The 25546-nt window shown below is 41.0% G+C and overlaps 1 protein-coding gene across 7 annotated transcripts in view; it reads left to right on the plus strand.

Annotated features, from left to right (window-relative positions):
* Nucleotides 1–25546, plus strand: part of ESRRG (estrogen related receptor gamma) — a 603662-nt gene that overhangs the window by 59325 nt on the left and 518791 nt on the right. The gene's annotated exons all lie outside the window — the stretch shown is intronic.

The raw sequence follows: 25546 nt of genomic DNA on the forward strand, positions 1-25546 counted from the left end.
TTTGCATGTCTCTGATAGAGATGGTTTCCATATGTGAAAATGATTGTATTCATAAATTTGCCTTCAGCCAAGAAATGTTAACAAATTGTACCTGTGTTAAGTGCTAACCTCATGGTGTTTGGTGTACTGATATCAGCTATGCTTAGTAAAAGGAAATGAAAGAGGAAACTCTGGTTTTCAAAGTTGGGGAAAAAATGGACACACAGAATCTAGACTGGGAGGGTGAACCTAGTTGGTACCCAGTGTGTAGGAATTGAAGGAGCTCAGAGAACCACAGGCACTTTAAGCAAAGGTCTGGCTCTAGGCGTGTTGTATCTCAAGGTGAAACAGACCTGAACTGGTCTCCTGAGCCACACCACCTTCTACACACAGATGGCATAAATAATTGCATCGTCTTGGAACAAAAGATAATGATGTGTTTATATTTTACCTCCTTTTAACATACAGATGCTTCTGAATAGATGCATAATTGTACATTCATAGATGGCATACTGAATAATAGAATTTCAGGTGTTTATTTTCCTATTAATATCTCTGCCACGAAAACCCAACCAGCACATGAAAAAAGCATAGGGATTATAATTTAAAAGCTCAGTAAGCCATAAGAGCATCAGCCCCCTCTGTATACACTCAAGAGTTTTATCTAGCAAACTCTTTGTTGACATCTGTAATTGTTAACAGAGTACTTATATTTAAGCTTTTTCTTTTCTAAATTAAACTTTTTAAAGATGTTGGAGTGTCTTGCTGCATGCTGCGATCGAAGAATTCTTAAGAATGCTCTGGTTAGTTGTGGCCTCATGGTCTATTTGATAGTCTAATATTAGCTTTATTTATCAAAAAGAAATGAAAGAAGAAACTCTAGTTTCATTTTGTGGGGGGGAAGAAGCCATTTGAAGCTGATGTGGGAACACGAAGTCCAAGTAAGGTTTTGGGTAAATCGTAATAAAACACATTATTTTAACTTTTCCTGGCCTTGATTCTCCAAGTTGGAGAACAGGAATAAAGTGTCAGTTACACAGCATTTAGGAGCCCAATCCTTAGAGTCAGACCTGGGTTGGAGTCTTTGCTCTGGACCTCACCGTACTTAAGGTTTTGAGCAGAGTGACTTCACCTTTCTCAGCTTCCACGTCCTCATCTGTAGATTGAGGGTAATAATGCACACCAATGGGTAGGTGAAAGGGTTAAGTGAGATAATGCATAAGAAGTATCTCACACCATGGCTGGCATATAGTAAGTGCTTAATAAACTGTTGCTGGTTTCACTGTTATTTCTGATTGAGGAAACATACAGTTAAGTAGAATCCTGCTCTAAGGGTTAGGTTAGAGAAAGACAATATTCACATCCTAGGTTGGTTCTGTTCCAGTGACATTTGTCCACTGCAGTCACTTGTCATTGCCTGGGAGATGGCCATTCAATTTCTAGCATAATGTAGTGTTTTATATAACATATACTAAAAGCCAAAAGTACTATTTTATTACTGTATATTTTTTCATTTTCATGCAGATTATTTAGGAAAAATAAGTTTTTTTGTATTTGGGAATTCTGATACTGTGGGTATTGAGGCAACATGCACATTTCATCTATAATCCTATTGTTTGAGTTGAGAGCAGAGGGACACTTAAAGGTCTAAGACATCCGTAATGACATCAGTCCTAAAAGCTTAAAACTAGTGATTACTGGTTGTTCTCAAAGACTATCATATATGCTAAAGAGCAGTGATAATTAACAGGCTAGTAAACATGGAAGTTATATGCGACCAAAGAGACATTTCTTGAGAGGATGGTCTCCAGGTTTGCTATGTCCTTCCACCTTTGAAATCTAAGCATCTGATTCTCTCTCTCCTTCCTTCCTCCCTTCCTTCCTTCCTTCCTTTCATCTCTTCTTCCCTTCCCTCCTCCCTCCCTCCTTCTCTCCCCCTCCCCTCTTTCCTTCCTTCCTCCCTTCCCTCCTTCCCTCCTACCTTCCACCCTTCCATCCTTTCTTCCTTCCTTCCTTCCTCCCTTCTTTCCTGCCTTCCTTCCTATCCTTCCTTTCTTCCTTTCTCCCTCCTTCCTTCTTTCCTCCCTCCCTTCTTCCTTTCCTACCTCCCTCCCGTTCTTCCTTATTTCCCTTTTTCCTCTCTTCCTTCGTCCCTTCCCTCCTTCCTTCTAGCCTTCCTTTCTTCCTTCCTTTTAGCTCTTATATATTCTCTCAGCTATATAGTGTTTTATTTTCCTTTGTGAACCAGAGGGGTTCAGGGAAGAGGAAAACAGGGACAGGAGACCCACGGTCTTTTTATGTTGGCCCTGGTTTTATAAATGGAAACTTTAAGAGGAGTCAGAAAAATCTGCTTTTCTTTTTCCTGCTATTGAACTGGAGAGGCACGTCTGAAGTGACCTGCAGACCCCAGGGAAGCCTTGCTCAGTAACTATTTGTTGATTCATTGATTAAGCGGCATGGAGGGAAGGGGCATTGAGCACGGAGATTCCCTTAGTAGTGAAAGCTTTGAAACCCCAAGCTGCAACGTGCAGTAGGATGGCTTCTCTGTGACCTTCCGACAACTAATCTCCTTTAAGAACTGAATCAAAGCAGTTAAAGGATTTTGTCAGATGGATTTTGCCTACAGTTGGGTTTTTGGCAGTTACATGTGGAAGGCAATACATTCTTCACAAGGATACGATTTTTTTTTTTCAGAAAGGAATGAAGACAAGGTGCCAGCAGAACTCTCTAGAGAGGGTCTCTTGTTTATCCATGGTATTGTTCAGGCCTGGACAGCTGTAAGGTGGATGACTTTCTCACACTTCCCAGCCAACCTTCTTCTTAACCACCCTTGTCTGATAGTCTGGTCAATAGGCACACTAATGCAGTGGGCCTTTCCCCATAATCTTCTCTTCCAAGGGCAGAGAGAAAGCCTGTGAATAGAATTGATAGCATAGGGGTGACAGTGGGTATCTGCTATCTATTTCTAAGGAGATCAGAGTGTAGAAATTAAAGCTGGAAACTATTCATTTGTATGGATGGAGAACACGTCCAAAGTCACACAACTTATGTGTAAAACTAGGGCTTGAACTTGGGATTTGTGGTTCCTAAGCCAGCACTCTTTTGAAAGCTCCTACCTTCTAGTGAATAGACTGCAAAAGAGAGAGTTTATATCACAGTGGAAAAAATCCGGCTTAGGAAATGGTAAGACTCTCCTCAAAGGATTGCTGAAAAGTATCCTATAGGTCTGGCTCTAACCCTGAAGCCATAATTTATGAACTCTGTGATCCTTGGGAAAGATACTGAACCATTCTGACCTGTGGTTCCCTTCACTGTAAAATTGAGATTAAAATAACTAATCAATAAATATAACTAAGAAATAAATATAAGGCTTGTATTTTAGGCTTATTGTGAGCATGAAGTAAGATTACATATGTGAAGTGCCTACTCCAGTGCTTGACACAAGATAGATATCAGTAAATGTTATTGCCATTCCTCTTCCCTTTTCAAGGTCGGTGGTGGAGTCATGTATGGTTGGATTATGAGACAAGGCTTTTAAGTACGCATCTGGAGTGGTGTAGCTCAATGGCTTTCAATATTTTCTTCTCTTGTACACATAAAGAAAATGTATGTGCGCCAGCCCGGTTGTGTAGTGGTTAAGTTCGCACGCTCTGCTTTGGTGGCCTGGGATTTGCGGGTTTGTATCCTAGGCACGGACCTAGCACCACTCATCAAGCTACACTGTGGCAGCATCCCACATAAAATAGAGGAAGGTTGGCACAGATGTTAGCTTGGCGACAATCTTCCTCAAGTGAAAAGAGGAAGATTGGTAACAGATGTTAACTCAGGGCCAATCTTCCCCTCACATGTACACACACACATACAAAACAAAACTTATGTGAAGAGTTACCACATGACTGGCATAAAGTGATCAATAAGTAGTAATATGATGGTGGTGATGATAACGGTGGTGGTGGTGATGATAAAGATGCTGCTGCAGGTGGTGTGATGTGCATGTACCACAGATGAGCCCAGGGCTACAAGCAATTCCCAGAGCCTTAGTTTGAATTGCACTGTTTTCTTTCCTACGTTAGAAGGGAAATCAGAATGTTGGTGAATAAGAACTGTGCCATTATAAGTGCCTGCACACTCATTTAAATTAAAAAGAAAATAATCGGCAGACATGAGGACTTTATTACTGGTAACAAATTACTAGCAACATACAAGTTGGTCTAGAAGATGCCATCTTTCTTGAGGGAACTATATTTTGAAAGATGCTTTATATCACAGCTCTGGACCTAGACTATGGGTTTGAACTCTGGATCAACCCACTCCGTAGCTGTGATGACCTAGGGAAATAACTGAACCTAAGCCTCTATTCCCTCATCTTTCATTGGAATAACAATGGTATCCACTTCATACGATTATGAATGAGTTAACCCCTGTAAAGTACTAAGAAAAGTGTCTGGCACACAGAAAGTCCTCAGTAAGCGTTAGCAATTTTTGGAGGTTTCTGTCTTCCAGCTGTTCAGTAGGGCAGCAACCTATCTTGAGATTCTCTCTCAAGATTGCCATTATTAATGTGAGCCATGGTGTCATCAATACGTAAAACTTATGTTTATCTTTCACATTGTAAAAGCTGATCTTTATTGTGCATTTACCATTTAACCGGGCATCCTCTCATGTGCTTTATATGGTATCTTAATTGATTTAATTCTCCCATTACTCTTATGAGATAGTGTTACTCCCATCTTATAAATGAGAACATTGAGCCTCCGAAAGCTGATAGAACTTGCCTAGCAGGAGAATGACAGAGCCACCCTCAAACTTATAATCATTCCTACGTGTCTTCCCTGCATGGCCTCCTTAAGTTACAGACCATTTGCAGAGGTGGTGGGAAAGGTGTATTTTCTGGAATGAAAGAGAGACCCAAGAATCATGAAATGGATTTATTCTAGGGCATTCAGAAGACTCAAATCAGAAGCATGGAAGATGATCATGGTAACAAGCAATTTAATTTAGTTACTTACTTAGAAAATCTAGAAATATAACTTAATTCTATCTTATGGACAGGAAAGGATAAGAGTCGGAGGTGGAAAAGGAGAATAATGAGAAGGAGAAGGAGGAAGAGGAAGAACAGGAGAAAGTGGTGGGGGAGGGAGGCTAGAGATCGGGATTGAATGAGAGAGAGAGGCCTCTCATTTAACATTCAAGCAGTCCTGATGGCCTAGGATCATCATCCTCCCCTTAGACAGGGCAACACAACTAGAAATAATGGATGCGGGATTTACACTATGGTGTTTTACCTTTAAATCCAGAGCTTTCTTCAACTACAGTATGCTACCATTTGTGACAGACGTTCATACAAAGATATAGACACATGGAGAGAAAGAAGTACGGGTACATTGACATGGGGACAAATAATGTTAGAACCATCTTTTCGCTTTTTCAGATATCAACATTGGGGATTTTCTAAAGTCCTGTTGTGCTTTTGCAACTATAGGCATACGTTAATCTATATGTAGGAGATTAAATGTTTAATAATATTTAATACTTTTTATTTAAAAGTAGTTTTTACCTTGCTTATTGAATCAATTTAAAAAAAAAAGTCTTGTGAGCTAAAGAAGTCACCTTTTCTTCCCAATTTTACAGAGGAAGAAACTGAGTTAGACACAGGTTAAATTATTTCCCTAAGATCATAACAACTTGGGCAGATATGAAAGTCATTCTCTGGTTTCTGACCCTCTAGAAAAAGATATTTCTCTTTACCATGATGATCCCTTCTAATTGGTGTCGTTATCACTTAGTCAACTTCTGAGAACTTGGGGACACATGGATGCAGGAGAGTCACTCCTGCATACTGTTGAGGGCCTTTCCGGGAACGAGAAATAGAGGACCACCCTTTTACGCAGGTTTTGCACTTGCCTGCAAGTCTGGAATACCATCATCTGATCTTTAAGGAATGACATAAGGGCTGTGGTTTACAACATTCTTTTTTCCCTAGAATCCAGGCTGGACACAGGAAAGAATCCTGTGCCTTCTTGTGTTTTAGCCTCCTAGGGTCCACCAGACGCTGTGGTGTCTTCCCCAGACAGTTGCCTGCTGCTCCCACGATATGTCGGACTGGCACTCTGTTCATGGAGCAGATGGAGTTCCCTTCTGAGAGATACCTCCTGCTCTGCCTGTTTGTTTGGAAGATATGGGTTTGGGGAAGTACGGGGGACGAGGAGAAGAGGGGTGTACCAAACTGTTGTGTGAGACCTGAGATGCAGGCCAAGGCAGAGTGGGAAGAGGGAAACAGGAAACCCTTGTCGTTTTCAAGCTTAGTGCCAAGCCAGACCACCTTCTTAAATCAGCTTAAGCTGGATCGCTGAAGTTAAGCCACTAGGCAAAGGCCCTCAACATCCTCCTTGGAAAAAATAATGGTAACTGCCAGTTACACTTTTCAGTGTTTATTTATTTTTTGGTGTTTTGTTTTGTTTTGTTTTGTTTTTGAGGAAGATTAGCCCTGAGCTAACATCTGCCACCAATCCTCCACTTTTTGCTGAGGAAGCCTGGCCCTGAGCTAACATCCGTGCCCATCTTCCTCTATTTTATATGTGGGACGCCTACCACAGCATGGTGTGCCAAGCAGTGCCATGTTCGCACCCAGGATCCAAACCAGCGAACCCCAGGTCAGCGAGAAGTGGAACATGCCAACTTAACCACTGTGCCACTCGGCCGGCCTCCACTTTTCAGTGTTTAAATGATGGAGGTAGAGAGGAGGCATTGAAAGGGGGACAAAGTGATGGCTTGCTGCTTTTTCCTTTAGAAGGTCATGGAACCATCTGACTAGCTTTGAGCAAAGCTGTTTGATAATAACTGTGCTTGTTGATAAATAATTGTTTTCTTACTGTGTCCACTAAAATAACATGCAGAATGACTCCCTTCCACTGTTTCTCTAAATTTAAGTATTTCTTCTAATAATATGTGTTATTTGTGTAGTGAAAGTTTATGAAGTCACAAATTGTCATCTCCTTTTTACGGCTGAGTTAACTTAGCAAGATTAAGTGGCTTGTTCAGAGTAATAGAGCTTGTTAAAGAGAGAGCGGAAGGCTAGAAATCGGGTCTTCTGACATCTAGATCTTCATTGATTCCACCTCTTAGAGAGTCCAGTCTTGGAAGAGGGTCAGTGCAGGGTAGGACTAAAGACTGGGTGTGAAGTAAAATAGGAAGGGGAAGAAACAGCCCTGAAATGTTGAAGAAACAGCTTGCCCTGGGTGTGGTATCTATGATGACACGATGGTGCAAAGATTCTGATTTTTGTCCTCAACTGAAAAATGAAGGAAAGGGGAGGCTTGGAGGCTCACAGAAGATGCAGAGTACCTCTCTCTACCCAGTCCTCAGGCTTTCCTCTCTTTCTGAGGCCAGGCAGTAGAGTGGAAATATAATCTGTGCTTCTCAGAAGATGGAATTGAGGCAGCTTGAAGCAGAAGGGAAACGACCTTGTACGTGCAAGTTTAGTGCCCGTGTTCATGTGTAGTCCCACCCACTTTACCATGTAATAGAAGAGTAATCCTTGTCAGTAACATCATCCTAAAAGTGAAGGCACAACTAATAACATCCAGTGTGTGGTTAGACAGTACAACATTCCTTCATCAAAGCAATTAATACCCTTAGGATAAAACCATGTTAGCCTGATACTCAGTAAAAACATGAGTGTCGTGTTTTTTTACCCTTGGAACGAAACCATCTAAGTCACGTGGATATCAGAAGGTGATGTGAATGCGTGTTCTCTCTCATATAAGCTCTGTTTTACTAATATAGGTTAAATGAGATTGTAAGACAGCTCTGTGTAGGAGGGTGAATTTCTTGGCTGGGCTTAATTCTAAGACTATGGCAGAGAAATTATGTATTCTATAATGGCTCTGAAACCTTCAAGTTGATCTGGCATTAGTCAGCATTTGACCATAGATTCCCGGTAGAAAGTCCATTCAAGCTATTGCTAATGCTTCAAAAGCACTGTATGTGACTGGCAGAGTGAACAAACCAGTGTCATCTGGACGTCAGCTTTTTGCCCTCAAACCATCATTAACCAGTAGCAGCTACCAGCTAATATTTCAGCATTACTTTTAGAATGTCAAACTATTAGTCATCATATGGACAACAAATATGTTCAATTAAAAGATGCATTTTTCAAAGCAAAATGGGGCTTTGGGGTACCTCAATGTTGTTTGTACTCTAGTGGTTTACTCTATATTTCTCTTCATTAGATTATTTAATAATCAGTTTAATTTTAGTAAAGTTTCACTTTAATACTTCTAGAAACTAGAGGAAAATATTGCCTACACTCATTTGCTATTTTACACAGACACAGTACACAGCAAAGGTAAAAGATAAAAGATCAATTCTTATGGATCTCATAGTTCCAAGCCTTTAAGGCTGTCTTATAGAAACTTTGTAATTATTGTGGGTAATCTTGCAGAAAATTAAATGTTGAGTTTGCATATGTGAAGAAGTTTGGACTGTTTTGCTCACCATAGCTTGTTAGTGCTAAGCGGCTCCCTATCCCTGACAGGCTTTGAGTTTCACTTCACTGCTAGTTAAATGCTATTTGTGGAATAAGTGAAATCCACCGTGGGGCACACTGTCTTACGTCTGAGGCATATTTTAGAGAGCTTGTGTCTGTAGCTTACGTGTCTGTTTCAAAATGACTCTAGACTGGTGGTTCTCAGCTAGGGGCACTTTCGCACCCTCCTGCCACCCCCCAAGGGACATTTGGCGGTGTTTTAAGGTATTTTTGTTCATTACAACCAGGAAGAGTGTGCTCTTGGCATATAGTGAGTAGAGACCAGGGATGCTTCTAAACATCATCCAATGCATAGGGCAGCCTCCTACACAACAAAGACTTATCCAGCCTAAAATGTCAACAGTGTTGAGATTGAGATGCCTTGCTCTAGACTCTTCCGGAGTTTAGAAGGTGAGGGAGAATGTAGGTAAATTAAATATTTTCAGATTTTTTTGTGTCTCTGAGGAAGATTGGCCCTGAGCTAACATCTGTTGCCAATCTTCCTCTTTTTGCTCGAGGAAGATTGTTGCTGAGCTAACATCTGTGCCAGGTTTCCTCTATTTTGCATGTGGGACACTGCCACAGTATGGCTTGATGAATGGTGCTTAGGTCCATGCCCAGGATCCGAACCTGTGAACCTAGGACAGCTGAAGCAGAGTGCAGAAACTTAACCACTATACCACTGGGCTGTTCCCTATTTTCATCTTTTTTAAATGGCTGATTATATGATTAGAATTTTCCTCATGGGATGTAGAATAAAGATGAAGAATGCAAACAAGTCACATGGTTGCTTTAAAAAATATTTGGAATATAATATGTGTTGTGGCTAATTGAACTACATACAACCACCACCATCCCAACAATATCAATAGCTACGAATTATATAGAGCTTACCAGGTACCAGATACTGTCCAAAGCATCTGTCCTTATACTAATTCAGTTAATCCTCAACACAATTCTGTTGAAGAGGTACCACGACTGTGTCCTCCAATACACAAACACTTCAGATACTCCAGTCTGTAGGAATAAGGTGAGCCCCTGGCAGCAAGTGTAAGGAACAGAGCAATGGCAGCGCTGACAACAATATATCTGGAAAGAGGAAGGCTTTATTTTTCTAAATGCCCCTGGTTGCTCAAGCTTTTCTTCTATGGTGTGATTATTGCAAAAGTGCTTCTCTGGGAAAGTAGGATTGCCATCATAAAGCAGGTTTATATTTGCTTCTACAGGGAGAAAAATAGAAAGATTTTATAACTCTCTGCTTGCCAGTGCCGCACCTGGCCCCATGCCTGTCTGCCTTTTCATCTCCAGTAGCCATTCTCGACTGAACTGGTCTTCAGGTTCTGTGTAAATGACAGACAGTGAGTATCCACTGCTCTCAGCCTTGTAAACACCAAGTGGTCACTTACACCTGTGGCGGTCACCGTCTAGTTGGCTGTCCTTTGAGTCTCGTTTCCAGAGTTTTCAAAGGGATATGAAGCGCTTCCTTTAAATTTCATCATCAGAGTGGGTTTGATCCGCTAAAACCTCATGTTTGAAAGAAAAATAGGTAAAATTTCTCTAAGCAGTCCCCATGGGAGATTCTCCCAGAACATACTTAACAGTAGATTTTCCCCTGGAAATGCCACACTGAAGATCATATTCCCAGTGCGGATTTCCGTGGGAATGGGAAAGTTAGCTAGATTTGCTGCTTTCACATCTACTGAGGGTTTTGAGTCTAGGGAACTAAGTTTGTCATAGCTAGACTTGTTACCTTTGCCCAACTGGTCTATTGTATTAAACCTCAGTTGCCATCAAAAACTGGAAAGGAAAACATCACAAATCACTAGAAATATATCAGCGTTGTGAGCAGCAGAATTTATAGGGCACTAATGGATATCCTTGGCTATTTATCTTTCTAGTAGCAGTTGCAACACCTCTGTCTTTTTCTAACTATAAAAGGCCTTCCTGTCAAGGAGCTGGAGTCCCCAAGGCTGGGACTGGAGCTGGAGAAAGGTGGCACCCTAGTTCTTGTTTTCTTTCATTTCTTACTCTCTTCTTCCTTTTCTTTGTTGCCCTCTTCATTGAAAACCCAAAATAGAACACAGTAAGGATACATTCAAGTTTGGAGATTCTATACAGAGACTGGCATAACAGGGGTAGACAGTAGGATGGAAAGAGGCCCAAGTCACATGTTCTTCATCCCCTTCTGTTTCGAAGGATAGCCATCGTTCATTTATTCATAGTGGGCTCCTCTGTGCCTAAATGCTGATTCCTACATGCAATTCGTAGGGACTTCCTTGTTCATGAAGTTCCAACAAAGTCTATAGGAATGCCCATGCTTTGGAGGATGTCTAAGATTTTCCCATGTTAGCTTCAACTTTCTCTCAAGCTCCTGGTCTCACTAACTGTTTTCCTCTTTGGAGAAAGGACCTGAAATGCGGGTGAATTATACCCACATCAGGAGGGGCTGTGCCTCCTTGGTTCCATTTGGTAGGAGCAGATCTAGGTTCTCTGCCTGACTTTGCCTTGGATCAAATTACTTAACCTTGCTCAGTTTTCATGACTGTAAAAATGGATTAAATTATATGTGTGTATATATATAATCTACATGTAATATATATGAAGATTAAATGATGTAAAATATACAAAGCACAAAATATAATGAGTACAGAGTTTGGTGGTAACACTACTGAACACATTACCGTATATACTACTGGAGTCTGGAGAAACTTGCCTTAGGACTTAGCTTTCTTCAAGTATGTCATCCAAAGAACACAAATCTAGAATTGTCTCTGTACTCATTAACATGCAGGTTCCATGCCTCTAGCCCAGTGGTTTGAATAAGACTCTCTTGAGGGTGGGATCCAGTCACTTGGATTTTTAGAAACAGTTCATGTGATCCTCACTCACTTCAGAGTTTGAGGAGCACTGGGTTAGCCAATAGCCTTTCCCGCTCAGTGACGCTCTTTCTCTCCTACAGTGGTATAGCTAAATCTGGAGAATTCTAGCTCCTCTAAAAGAAGGTTCTCTTCTACCTAATGGAGTCCGTCTTCACGTCTAATAGCTCCCTCTCCAAGTTTATAAGCAGTCCTTTTTATGGTAGGCCCCACATGGTTGGGTAACCTAAATGATGTGATAATGAGGATGGACCAAAGGTCACAAGATTGTTAACATGTGTGAGGAGATTGTAGGCTTAGCCTATCAGGTGAGGGAAAGGTTAGCACACCAACTGTGTCCACACTTCAAAGCATGGAGCTGGTTTGCGCACTAACTTAATTACTTGGGCTGTTGATATCTTTGATGAGCACTTGTAGACCCCGGATACAGTTACTTCACGGGAGGAGACAGCGGGAGGTGGCTTGTTCACTTGCCAACTTCCTCAAATGCTTTTTAGAGTGAGCTCAGTCGCTCAGTCTTCTCTTGCTCTTGGATTAAATATAAAAATAACTATGTAAAGCATATCAACCCTCTTTTCCCTGTCTGCTGAAACTGCAATCTCCTATGCTTTTTCTAGAACCCATTAAAGAGGAAGGAGGGGAGGGGTAACAATATGGAAAACCCCAAAGCCCCACATCAGATATTCCCCTGAAACAGATCCTGCTGTTCGATCTCAACTGAGAGAGAACAGAGCCGGTCACAGAGGTACCTGCTTGGTTAAGGGTTGATTAAATAGCCTGAGCCTGTCCTTCTTCTCATTGTTCTTCCTTTCTCGGTAGCCATATTACTTTTATTGACATCTTCACCAGAAGCCTGGAAGGGAAAGAAATACAACCCGAACCAGGTGATGTTTTCATTTCTAAGCCGTAAAAGTGTTTGATGTTAAGAAACCTTGGAAACTGTGGACTGAAGGGAGGCATCTGTCTCTATCCGGTTTTTGCTGATCCAAACCAGCCTTGTCCCTGTTTCCAGCAAAACAGGAGCACTAGTTTGCAGAAGCTTTCCAGAGAGAAGGACTTCAATCTCTGACACTCCCCTTTGATTGTAGCTCTCGGGAACAGATTTTCTCTATCAGGTGTGGCTTTAATTTTTTTCACCTCCTTACAAGGAGTAGTTTTGTGTTCATGTTCCTGAGTGGTGGGCATTATTTTGGAGCAGCTGATCTGTTGACTTTTCTGCAAGTGGTGTGATCTGAAATGTAAAGAGACAGGATTACCCATACCCCTCACTGCACTGAAATTGAATACGGTGCCCTGTTCTTTGACACCAAAATGTGGCCTGCTGTTGAAAAGCCAGGATGTTTAATAGGCAGAGACCAGGGGAGAAATTTTCAGCTTTTCTTCCGTTTCACTCTTGTAAAGTCTCTCACACAGTGTGCCACAGCTTTCAAAACATGGTCATTTTAATGATAAAAATGCCATGGAGAGCGTTCCAGTGCATCACGCAAAACCAGCTGCGGCATCCTGCGTGACATTCCAAATATTAATACAAATAGAATTAATTCACACGCCAGAGGTGTCTCGGGAATCCATTTTAAGTTGGCACTTAACATGGGCTTGAGATTTCCCCGTGACCGCCCAGGTTGAGAAATGTTTGCTAAACAAGGCAGTGCTGGGCCGTCCTCAATCTATAAACTGGCTCAAACTAATTCACGAACTAATTCACCTGATTTTAACTAGAAGCAAACACAGGTTAAAAAGTAGATAGTGATTTCATGTCTTTGGTTAGCAGTGAGGTTGTTACAAGTGTTATTCCTGGCCTGTCACTCAATTTATTTTGGGGAAAGAGCAAAGATGATACATCGATCATTAGTGGATGATTTAATGGCGTAATTTCTTAATTCATTAAAGATTTACTCCAGGATTGAAAATATATCTGGTTTGTAGATTCAGTGAAGAGGACGCTGATTCCTTGCTCCTTGCATTAAATTTAGTTTGTGGCCAGACTGAAGTGAGACTTTCTGTATCTTTCTACTTCTCCCCGGCCTTGTCCTTCTATTTCTGCACAGTGAATTTAATAAAGAAACTATCTTGGAGTAATAATTCCAACAAGCCCTGGACGTTCCTTTGGGGGAAGAGGACTGACCTTTTACTGTTTTTAATAAAACCTCTGTGAATTTGGGCTTGCCTCTTCTGCGGTCCAATGCCACTGTCTTTTTATTCCATATTTAAGGGTGGGGTGAGCCCCTTTATTTCCTCTGAATTGGTAGCATGAAAGTGGTCCGGCTTCTGGGAGCTTTGTATCCCTCAAGCCTGTTACATTTGGTAATTATTTACATGCATTTAGCCGCTTTGATTTATATTATCTCTTTGGTGGTGGTTGTTAGATTTTGTTCTTTATTTGTAATTTAACACCCCACCTATTTCTAAAAGAACTAGGAAGTCATGCTTTTGGAATACGAGGTTGAATTACGCTCTCGTGTTTGGCAGGCCATTTTATCCTAACTGTGACACTGGCAATTTTAAAAGCTTCGTTTTTGTCTTTGTCTTGAACGAGGAGCATTTTACACGTTATTAACTCCTGAAAATCCCCCTGGATGGATAATTTGGAACGAAAGAACTTAAGACCTTTTGGGGAAAAAAAGAACAAATCCACAAAATCTCTTATGATTATTCTTTATGGTCACTAAAAATATTTAGCATACTAAATAAAATAGCCTAGCCATCAAAGTTTGATATAGTTTAAAATAGAATAATGGGTATAAAACAATGATTCCTAAGGGATTTCTTCTCCACCGTCTCAAGAAGATATCTGTGAATTTGTTTTGATTTTTCCGGCATATCCAGAGATATTTATTCCCTTGTGTCTGTCTGTTTCTTTATCTGGTACTCAATGTCGTTTTGATTTTGTAACTCAAAGTTGACTCTTTTTACTCTTGAGTCCTAGCATATTCCCTGAGAAACAGAGTAATTTAGATGCTTGAGAAGTCAAAATGCTCTGAATAAACTTAACATATATGACACAGTGAGCAGGTTTCTATTAAATCCCAATCAACAAGGTTAGGGTGGCTTTATCCATGTTAACAGCATCCGTGCATCCCTCTTCAGCCACATAAGGGTACAGTTTCGTGGCCAGGGTTTATTTTGCATCATCTTTCTTTAGCTGTCACTTAATTATACAAATATGAGAATCAAGTAAGTGATGGAAACATTAAGAAGTTCAGAGGAAAGGGGAAATCACTGGACTCATAAAAACCTTTAAGTGGATCTACATTATCTTCTAAATTAAATATAATTCTGCAAAGACTTTTGTTGACCTTCCCAATATGACCTCAATCATCATTTCCTAGCATTCTTTCTCACTTCAACCATGTACTGTGCATTGCCTTCTCAGTAGGAGATTGGAGGGCAGCGAGAAACTCATACTCTTTTAAAAAACATATTTTTGTTGCAAATAAAGCACAAATAGAGAAAACTACATCAATCAAATGAATCTCCTGATGTTCTGTGTATCTGTATATTGTATATATATTGTAGCCAGCCCTGGTGGTTTACTGGTTAAGATCCAGGGCTCTCACCACTGCAGCCTGGGTTTGTTTCCCAGTCAAGGAACCACGCCACCCATCTGTCGGTTGTCACACCATGGCAGCTGCATGTTGCTGTGATGCGAAAAGCTATGCCACTGGTATTTCAAATATTAGCAGGGTCACCCATGGTGGACAGGTTTTGGCAGTGCTTCCAGACTAAGACAGACGAGGAAGAAGGGCCTGGCCACCCACTTCCAAAAAAAAATGTCCATGCAAACCCTATGAATAGCAGCGGAGCATTGTCTGATACAGCTCTGGAAGGGGAGAAGATGGTGCCAAAAGACCAGCTTCCGCTCTGCTGCCAATAGGGATGCTTGGAGTCAACTAGAGGGCACTAATTGACTAGGGCACAACAAACAAGCAATATATATCATATAAAATATGTGTACATATATGGGTATATGTATATATGTATTGAATATGCATTGTATACTAGCCAGGACAAGAAATAGAATCTTATCACCCAAAAAACCCCTCCATGTGCCTCACCTAATCATAGCCCTTTGTATTTCCCCCGTAAAAAACCATTATCCTATTATAATAGTCACTTTGTTATAATTTTGGAAATAGGTTTATCAACAAGTGTGCATCCCCACACGCTATGTTCAGTCTTGCCCATTTGAAAAAATCGGTACGCCTGTAAGTCTCTTTTAATCTGTAAGTTCCTCCTTAATCCCTTTCATTTCCTCACAATTTATCCTTTGAGGAACCCCGGATGTTTGACCTACGATTTCCCTGAGCCTGAATTTTCCCGACTACACACGCCTAGTGCAGTTCAATCGTTCCTCTCCCTCTGTGTTTCCTGTAAATTGGCAGCTGGATCCAGAGACTGGATCACACTCAAGTTTAATCTCCTTGGCAAGACTATTGGTGGTGGTTGGCAAGGGTACAACCATCAGTGAAGCTCAAATTGTCCCACTTTAGCCAGTGGGACCTCTTTAAGGTGGGTCATTACCTTAAAAACCTTGAAAAACCTTTGGTAACTTCCCTGCTGTCTGGTAATACAAGATGTTCCAGGTTCATCTTATGTATTTCCTGCTCTAGGTCTGGAATCAGCCATTTCTCTAAGAAGCTATAGTTTCCTTAGGTGAGAAATGCTACAGTTTGGGCACTAGGCATGCTCATTGCTCCTGGGTTGGTCATTGTTTCCTAACCCTTTGTAGAGGACAGGATTGGGGATCTATCTATATCTATCTCTATATCTATTATCTATCTATATCTATATCTGTCTAATAATCTTGTAAGAATAATAGATATAAAACTATATAAATATATTTAATTTAAATTACATATATCTGTATTTTTATGAGTTTATTTTATTATGTATTTTATGAATTTACGAGTTCATATTGATACTTCAATTCAAATATGAGATTACTGAGTTTTATTTAACCTCTTCTGTATTACATTTGTATATCCTTCCTTCCCCAAGAATCTTGACTGTCAAGGACACATGGGATAATAGAATTAGAATATCCCATAAGTACGCATTTGTTTTATCCTCTGTTATGCACACAGTTGTCTCAGGAGACCAGTACTTAGACAAGTACCAATGCACTTATTGAAAACATTAAAAGTTTTTTCGCATATGGGTCCCTCATCCTTCCCTCATATTTACATGGTTGTGCTTTACCTACATTGTCAGAGCATATAGCCATTAGATACTCTGCTCTCTACCTTTTAGCTTCCTTTTAGTCTTAATTCTGTAGGTAACTAGGTATTTAAATATTTGCCACCAGTCCATATGTTGAGGGTCTCTCTAATTGGTTTGATTGCCTGAAACTCATTCTCTAGTCTTCAGAAAGGACTCCTGGGAACAATATTCTTTCAGTTCTTGCCTATATCCATAACTGCTTGAATCCTTTATACTTGCAAGTCAGTTTTGCTGGGTATAAAATTATTTTCTTTCCTCTAGTGTATCAAATAGGCAACTCTATTTTCTTTTGATCTAAAGCATTGCTTTAGAAAAAGTCTGATAATAATTTAATTTTCTTTACACTATAGGTACTCTTTTTGCCTAAAAACCCAAATGATTTTATTAGGTCATGTCTTGGTATTGGTCTTTTGGGTCAGTATTGTGAGGTATGTGGTATAATTTTTCAATTTCATTTCAAGATTTTTTAATATTTTTGGGAATTTTCTTAGATTATGATTATTAGAATTTGTTATTTCCTTTGCTTTGCTTTCTTCTTCAGAATCTCTTATCCATTTATGTTCAATTTTCTTTGCCTACCTCACTCTTTGTCTCTTTCTCTTAAAAGCTTTTTACCTCTTTCATTTTGATTTTATTTTTAGCTTTCCTCATTTTACCTTTTATATTTATTAAGGGATTATCTGTTGTGTTTATTTGTTTCTAGTTTAGTTGGCACTTACAACATGATTTTTTTCTTTTATTTCTAATTCTTTTATGAGCCCTGTGCCATATTTTTGAGTTTTTCTATTCTGGTTGTGGTGTCCTTTTATATTTTGTATCATTTCTTAATGTCTTGAAGCTTCTTTTGAAATGATAAGTTATAATTTCATCTATTTTGTGAGAATGTCTTTCCAGCATGCATTTGTTGTTTTTAGGGATGTTATTCTGCTTCTTATTCTCTTTTGTAATTACAGTAACTTTGTATGGAATTTGGCCTTGATACTTTTCCATTGTTCATTTTTATGTGAAATTAGTTTTCCTGACCTTTTACAGTGAGGTAGGGTTCAGGAAATCTCACTGACTTCACAGAGCTTTCTCTTCCCTAAGTGTGTGTGTGTGTGTGTGTGTGGGGTGTCAAAAAAAATATGGTAGATTGCTTTCTCTGATTCTCTGCCTGCTTTCCCCTCTTCCACTTTGAGCCAGACCTTGGCTTTCTGTCAAATCTCTTATATGCTCAAATTTGATGCTACTCTCAGAGTTTCTCATCAGTGGGGGCTTACAGTGGAAGAGAGTCTTGTGGCTTGATAGGTCATGGGGCTAACCTGCTCTCTCTCTCTATCCCTTTCTATCCTACTTGCCATGGGCCTCTTGCACTTAGGTCTTAAAATGGACAAAACCCCTTCCAGTTATAGCTGTTCTTCCAAATTGGCCCAATGAACTTCCAGTGAGTACTGTTGGCTGTTTTAGGGTTCTTCTGTCCTCCAGTCCGTCAGATGTCATTCCCATTATTTCTTTCTTCTTCCTTTCCAGAGGCTGATTCCCTGTAGAATTTACGGCCTTTGGTGGTTTGCTCTATCAACTTGTATTTTGGGGTTCATGAGGAAATTTTTTCTCCTGGTTTTGTTTTAATGTTATCCATGAGTTTTGAGTTTTGTTGCCCCATTGTTCTATTTTTGTAGTATTCAGTGTATTAAAAACTATGCTGCCATTGCTACTAACATTTTTCTGGAATTCTCTCCCCCCATAGTCTTTTGAGTAGTGCCCTATGTGATTAGTGGCATGCATCTGAGAAACAGCAACCCAGGAAAAGGGATGCAGCTTGGATCTCCAGAATGGCTTTCTTCTGTTAAAGCTAACTAACCCCAATAGGGTGGAACCCATGAACACAATTTCAGTGGCACTATGTTCTAGCCAGTTTAGCTAGTCATTCCAAGTAAAAAAAAGTCTTGCACCCTTTGTTTTTGTTTTGGTGTGAATTCAGCTTGTCTTTCCTTCAGTAAACATGAGTTCCTATTTGTCCCTAGATTGCATCCCAAAATAAACATATGATGACCTATAAAAATAACCATAGTAACAAAAGATAAAATATAATTAATAATATCTGATTGAGTCCATTAGTCAAAGTGGACTAACTGCTGAAACAAACACCCTAAACATCTTGGCGTCTTAAAGTATTTCTCGCTTAGGCCACAACCTAACTTGGATTGGAGGGGAGGAGAGTGGGGTGCTCTGCTCCACATAGTCATTCAGGGACCCAGGGCCATCCTGCAGGGCCTCAGAGTCTGAAGCTCTGGAAGAGAGAGAACATAGAATATCTCAAGGGAGGGTTTTAGGGACCAGTGATGGCAAACATCATTTCTACCCACAGGCTACTGGCCGGAGTTCAGTCATGTCAGAACTATCTGACAGCAAGGGAGGCTGGGAAAGGTAGTATAACTGTGTTCCCAGGGAGAAAAAGAAATGGATCTTGGTGAGCCCAGCATCTGCCATGGCGAGGGAGAAGAATAAGGAATATTTACCAGGGTAGAGAGGGTGTTTCAGCCAGAAAAGAATTGTATAAAGGCCTGGATGTAGGGATGAGTATGTTGGTTTTGGAAAACTGAAAGGATTTCGGTATGGTTGGAGCATCAGATGAAGTTGGAAGAGAAGGCTGTGGTGGCCTCCTGAGAACAGGCTTGCTGATTATTATGGATTCTAAACCTTATCCTATGCGAGAAAAAGGGCTATCGATGGTTTATAAGCAAGGAAGTGCCATAATCCAACTGGTATTTTTGAAAGATAATTTTGGTCCCCAACTATTACCAGCAATGTCTCTGAAATTGAAGAAGAAACCTATTCCAAACCCTTCTCCATTAGGCACCTAGTTATCTACACCCAGGAAAAACTGAATTCACCTCTGCCCATCTAAATCATGCTTACTTGGTAGCCTCCATTAACGCGCTACAATCACAACCAGAGCCTGCAGTGAGTTCTATAAATTCAGACTGGAAGTGTAATTTCAGATCTCACCGGGCCTGTGTTGTTTCAGTGATATTATAATCAATGGCTGGAGCTCCCTTTGAAGCTCATAAAGTGACCTCTTTTGACATTGATTTCTCATCTATTTTTTCTCTGACCTTTCTTCACCTCCTATGTCTCTTTATTTGCTAAGGCATAGTATTTTATTGCCAGGCACCCTTATAATAACCACAGTAGCCATACATTTAGCTTTGTTCAGGTCATTACTACCTAAATAGATGCTGTTGTGGCAAGATCTAGTCCTACGAACCAGTGCTGTAGCACTCTCAGAAGGAGACTGTTTTGTTTTTGTTTAGTTTAGTTTTGTTTTTTGTGAGGAAGATTGGCCCTGAGCTAACGTCTGTTGCCAATCTTCCTCTTTTTGCTTGAGGAAGATAGTCCCTGAGTTAACATCCATGCTAGTCTTCCTCTGCTTTGTATATGGAACACCACCACAGCATGGCTTGATGAGCAGTGTGTAGGTCTGTGCCTGGGATCCAAACCTGCAAACCCCAGGCCGCCAAAGCGGAGTGAGCGAACTTAACCACTACACCACCGGGCCAGCCCCTGAAGGAGACTGTTTTTATTCTATTAGAAGATATCAAAGGGTGCTGTTGATAAGATTGCCACATGAGTTTAGTTCTTTCTTTTGAGTAGAACTGTCTTTGAGCCCTGAATTGAGAAAACCTCAGAAAATGATCACAATTATGGCGTCATACCTCCCATGGACATTTCTGTGTCTTGCTAAAAGCCTGTAGGAGGTTAAATAGGAAAGTAAATGAAATGTGCATCTTCCTTAGAGAAGTGTGTGGTTTGTCTGGCATTTATGCTCCCCCCAGTGTGACCTTTAGAAGAGAATATGATCGATAGCCTATTGGATCGTCTCTAGTCTGGCTGTCAAGATCCAGGAGGGGGAAGTTGAGGGATTTCAATGAAAAGCATCTGAAATGGTGAAGTGCAAACTTAGTAGAAAAATACTCATGTTTTTTCGGTAGTTTCCAGAAGGTTCCTAAGCACCTGATGTATGATGGGCTTTTTCATTTTGGGCATCTGCTATCTTTGCCTAGCTCAACATTCCAGTGAGGGTTTTTTTTTTTTTTCAGAACTCAAAACTGAACATGTCAGCAGTGAGCAGCCGCCCAGCTTTGCTAAGAATGCCACGGCCGACAGCTTCACAGCTGTTGAGGAATTGGCTGAGCCTTCTTGTAAAGCAGTGCCATACACAAGAGCCTTTGTGGCATTGGGACCCACCATGGAGTTTCCAAATGCCCTTACTCCTGGAAAAATATGCCAGCCCCTCCTTACCATGTTGCCCCAACGTCTGGTGATAATAACCATGACTGTAGTCAGCCCTTTGGTAGCTCTTGAAAGAACACAAAGGGACTCTTCTTCTGTGCTATCAGAGTCAAAAACCAAAACAAAACAACCACCGTATTTTAGGAACAAGACCATTAATTTATTTGTCATGCCACTCAAATTGTTTGGGACAAAAGAAATGATTTTGGGAGCACTATAAAAATTTTTGTTTTAATATTTATTCTTGAATAATTCAATAGATGTCTAGTGACTAGAAAAAGATTGACACCATTTTTCTATTTTAAGGGGTTTTTTGGGCAACCACTAAGCTATGTAATTTTGATATGATTAAGGAAGAATGAAGGAAAGATGAAAGAAAAATACCTCTTACTCTCCATGTTCATCTCCCTGTGGCCTATTTATTTTCATCAGAACTCCCATAATATGCAAGAGCCCTCTTAGTAATTAAGGGTGATTAGTTCATGGACTCTGGCTGGACGACACGAGATTCCTTAACCAACTGCCCCAGATTGCTCCTGAGAAACCATTTAAGGAATGTCTTGCAGTTGTTAACTATTGCCAGCAACCACATTACAGTCCTTATTATCTCCCACCCCAATAAGAAGGTATAAACTCTCCTCTTCTGAAAGTCCTTATTGGTCATTGACTAACAGTTGCCCATTAGTAAGCCTAGAAACCTTCAGCTAAGTCAAGGGGAGCTTTGGGTCTGTTTGAAGGACTCTTGGGTATTTTGTCAGAGCTATTATTAAACACCTGGTTTTGAACACATAGATCTCTTAGATCATTCTAGAATGATAGGGAATGAGACAGAGTAACATTCCAGCATGAATGTAATATATAGTTGTTATTCATGTTGTAACAAGGAAATCACTTGGAATAATTTACAGATGGAGATTCCTTTCATGCTGATGTGTTTGGTCACTATGAAACTTGGCGCAGCATTTGTTTCAGGGTTGCCCATTGTGCCTTCAGATATAGGCAGATCATTTTCTGTACCAAGTCTTACAGTCGATCTGTTTTGAATCACCCCAGTTCATTCTGTGGCACTTCTTCAAACGTTGTATTGTATAAACACTTTCTTCATAGTTTTAAAATTCAATTTCAAAATGCAAGGTCGATTTCCATTTTATATTCTTAGTATGTCTTCCTGTACACCTTGAAATTCTAATGTGGTACTTTATTCAAAATGCATTCCCTGCTCTTGCCATTGTTATTTTCACAGAACTTTTGAGTATTTTATAAACGGGAAATAGGACTCCTGACGGGTTAAGTTGCTTTTGCATAATACCACTCAGCTGTTGAAAAACACGTCGGTACGTAACCCAGCTATCCTGTTTCTCAGGCCAACTCTTATTCCATATGGCTCGTTTCTCACTCACCTCTTTAATACAGAAAACGGCACGGTGACTCTTCCAGAAACCTAAGTAAAGGATGGTGCATGCCAGTGTGCATGCGTTGACTCATAATCATTGCCCTTTTAATTTGAAGCTTTAGCAGATGGAAAATTATTTAGATATTGCAGAAACAGCAAAAATAATGTTGGCCTCCTCTCAGCTTTTGCCTGGAGAAGCCCAAGTAGCCTGTTTCTTATAATTAGAAGGTGCGTGTGAATTTGAACAGTTAGCACAGCGTCAGCTACTGTGAGCATGAACGGATTCACCTTTTAGAAGTGACAAGTGAAGAAATCAGCCTAAGGTTGCCTGGAGCTTTCTTCAGGATAATACCTGAAGGGAAACCCTTGTAGGTTCAAGCCAAGAATTATCAAGTGACCCAGTCCTGTGTATCCACGCCCCCCCCCCGCCCCCCCGCCCCCCCCCCCCCCCCCCCCCCCCCCCCCCCCCGCCATTATCTGCTCTTTCTCTCTTGTCTCAGAACCACCTGAGGACATGGAACTGCTGACTTCAGCTTCTTGGCCAGTGCATAGTTCTTAGATCCTGGATGTGAAAGAAGGAGGAAAAAAGTCTTCACAAAACCTTTCTTCCGTAATTTCATTTTCCCCATTGTCAGCCTATATGCACATCTTAAAAAAATTTCTCTTTCTACCTTGGAGTCTGTTCTAGTCACTAATTCTTTCTCACACCTGGCTATTTCTAACCCGATGGCCAAAGCAATGCTCCTTGGCTGGAGCAGTCATTTTAAATGACGCTATTTTTATCATTTGGAGCTCTAGAAAGGTCTTCTAGTAACAGACACAGACACAAGTCTTAGTGATGCAGAGCGTTAGGCCAGGACTATCCCCAGATTTCCTGATTATTGGTTTAGTGAGTGCTTTATTTTGGTGGGAGTCCCATTGGCTGTGACCATTTATAAACAAGCAAGTTGAGGGAAAGGCAGTACAGAGGAGGAGATGTGAATAATTGATCCCCATCTGGCTTCTGGCAATGGATAGCCTGGCCCTCCTCCTCCTGCCCTGAAGATCCTGCTCTTCCAACCAGAAGGTCATCCTGAGAGTATTGGTTATTGGAGGTTGGCATTTCCTCCACTGATACACAATCACCTGCGTCTCTGTGGAGTTTCTTTTGAACAGGAGGAGATGCTCAGCTTTCCTGCCAGCAGCCTCCAGATGAGGAATCATTCACATGCAGAATGTCTGGCCACTCTATTATTCAAACTTGAGTTGTCCCCAAAACGACCTATGACTTCAGGTGATAAAGTTGCACGGGTTATGTGGTCTATCCCATCTCATAGAAAATAATGTAGTTTTTCTGGGGAAGCTGCTATATTTTATCAAGATCTTTCTCGTGCTAACCTAATTTCTGTTGGTCTGCATGTAATTTTACTACTTCAGCAACTTCCCTGGGCCAAAGAATCCATTTATTAAAGCTCTGTTGCCAGAAGTTCTTTTTCACCCCCCTGGCTCAGATTTCTTGGCACATCACTGGAGACGATTCTCGGGGTCCAGGTCAGAGGATCACCTAGGTAAGATTGCCTTCTAATAAGGTTCTTTGACATCTCAGTTATTAAATTCCTTTGAATGGGGTTCAAGCGCATCTGACTTACAGTGAAGTTTGCTCTATGTGGAGAATGCCATAAATCTTCTGATGGGAAGTTTTCTCACATTTCTGCTGTGCTTTTTAGATTTACTTACTTTCCTAATCCAAAATGAAGCCACCTCTTTCCCAGAGCATGTAGTCTTCCCAAATGGGAAGGAGAGAAGACCTTTTCTGTTCTGTATCGTCTTCCCAAGTGGAAGAGGAGAAGACCTGATTCCACTTTTCTTTCTGCCCCATTCTGACTCACTTTCTTTTCTTGTGACCTCTGTCTTCTGGCTACCAGAATAGCTGCTGTTGATTTCTCACGAGTGGCACTGGCTGGTCTCCCTGGATTGGAACAAACTCCAGTGCAGCCTGTGGTGTGGGAAGAAGGTGCTTGAAGCTCAGGCTGCAGCCATGGGCTTAGGAATTGGGTGGAAGGCGCTGGGCAGTGGGGAGAGCATGAGCGCCCAACATGGGGCAAACCCCTTAATGCGTCTGCAGATCTTCTTGACATGGCTGATGGACACACCAATTATTCTTTCCTTTTCTCTCCTCTGCTGTGTTACCACCTTATCAGCTCCTCCAAAGAAATTCCACATAGGGATTTTCCCACCACGGTAAGAGTTATTACTTCTCTTCTTCAAGAAGCCTTACTAACTTTAGTTATTCTTTTATCTTCAAAGAGACATGATTCTTGGTTCTGTGAATCTCATGTTAGCATTTACCAGGTGATTTCTTGCAGGTACTAGTTCTGTGAGGTGGAGAGAAGTGTTCCAGGTAGATAGGTTTACGAAACTGTGCACACTTCATCCTGCGTCTTGGAGATTCACAAGAGCATAGTAAAGGCTCTGAGAATTCCTGCAATGAGGAAATTAGTTTTTTGAGTAATCCTAGAATTTCCCATCTATAAAAATTCTAGTCAGAGAAAACTTGCCTGAGGAAGAAATAGCTAAGTTCTGACTTAGATGATGACTAGAATTTGAAGTGAGGGAGGACCTTGAGTGGTAATATTCTGGGCTGGGGAAATGAAAGTTCAAGGAACTCTGAAGACCATTGTGACTGGAGAATAGCGCACTAAAGTGAGAGAGGACCTAGATGAAGCAGGAGGTGGTGGTGGTGGAGAGCATTGGAGGGCCTGCTCTGAAGGGCTTATTGGCCACATTAACAATTTTGATCACTATCCAATGGGCAAAGGAAAACCTAAGAAGAGTCTTCAGAATCAATATGATATAATTAGCTATGCATTGCCAAAACACCACTCTGGCTGCAAGTTGAGAGCCGATAGGAGGAGGGCTGGGGTATGTTGCAGGACTGAAAGTTTACTCACACTCTAAGTTTCTACTCCAGTGAGTAGCAGGGAAATGCATTACAGCCTAGTCTCCTCCAGTTTTAAATCATTTCCTTTCATTCAAAATGGTCCCATTCAGGTAACTGCTCAGAGTTCTCCACCCGGTCTCCTCCCCAAGATGGCGCTACTGGAATGGGAGAGCTACCTACGCTTGAGGCATTGGGGGGGTGGTGGGGGACCTAGTGTCTGCATATGAGTCTGTGGTTGGCTCTCTGGGTCTCACTACTGCCCTCTGCAGGAATGGTACCTCACTGTCCACCTGGTCTCTGCTGCCCTGCATCCATTTGCTGCTGAACTCTATGCCAGATGAACTCACTCTCTGTTCTGT

Source organism: Equus caballus, chromosome 30 (assembly GCF_041296265.1).
Source record: "Equus caballus isolate H_3958 breed thoroughbred chromosome 30, TB-T2T, whole genome shotgun sequence".
Classification (NCBI taxonomy): domain Eukaryota; kingdom Metazoa; phylum Chordata; class Mammalia; order Perissodactyla; family Equidae; genus Equus; species Equus caballus.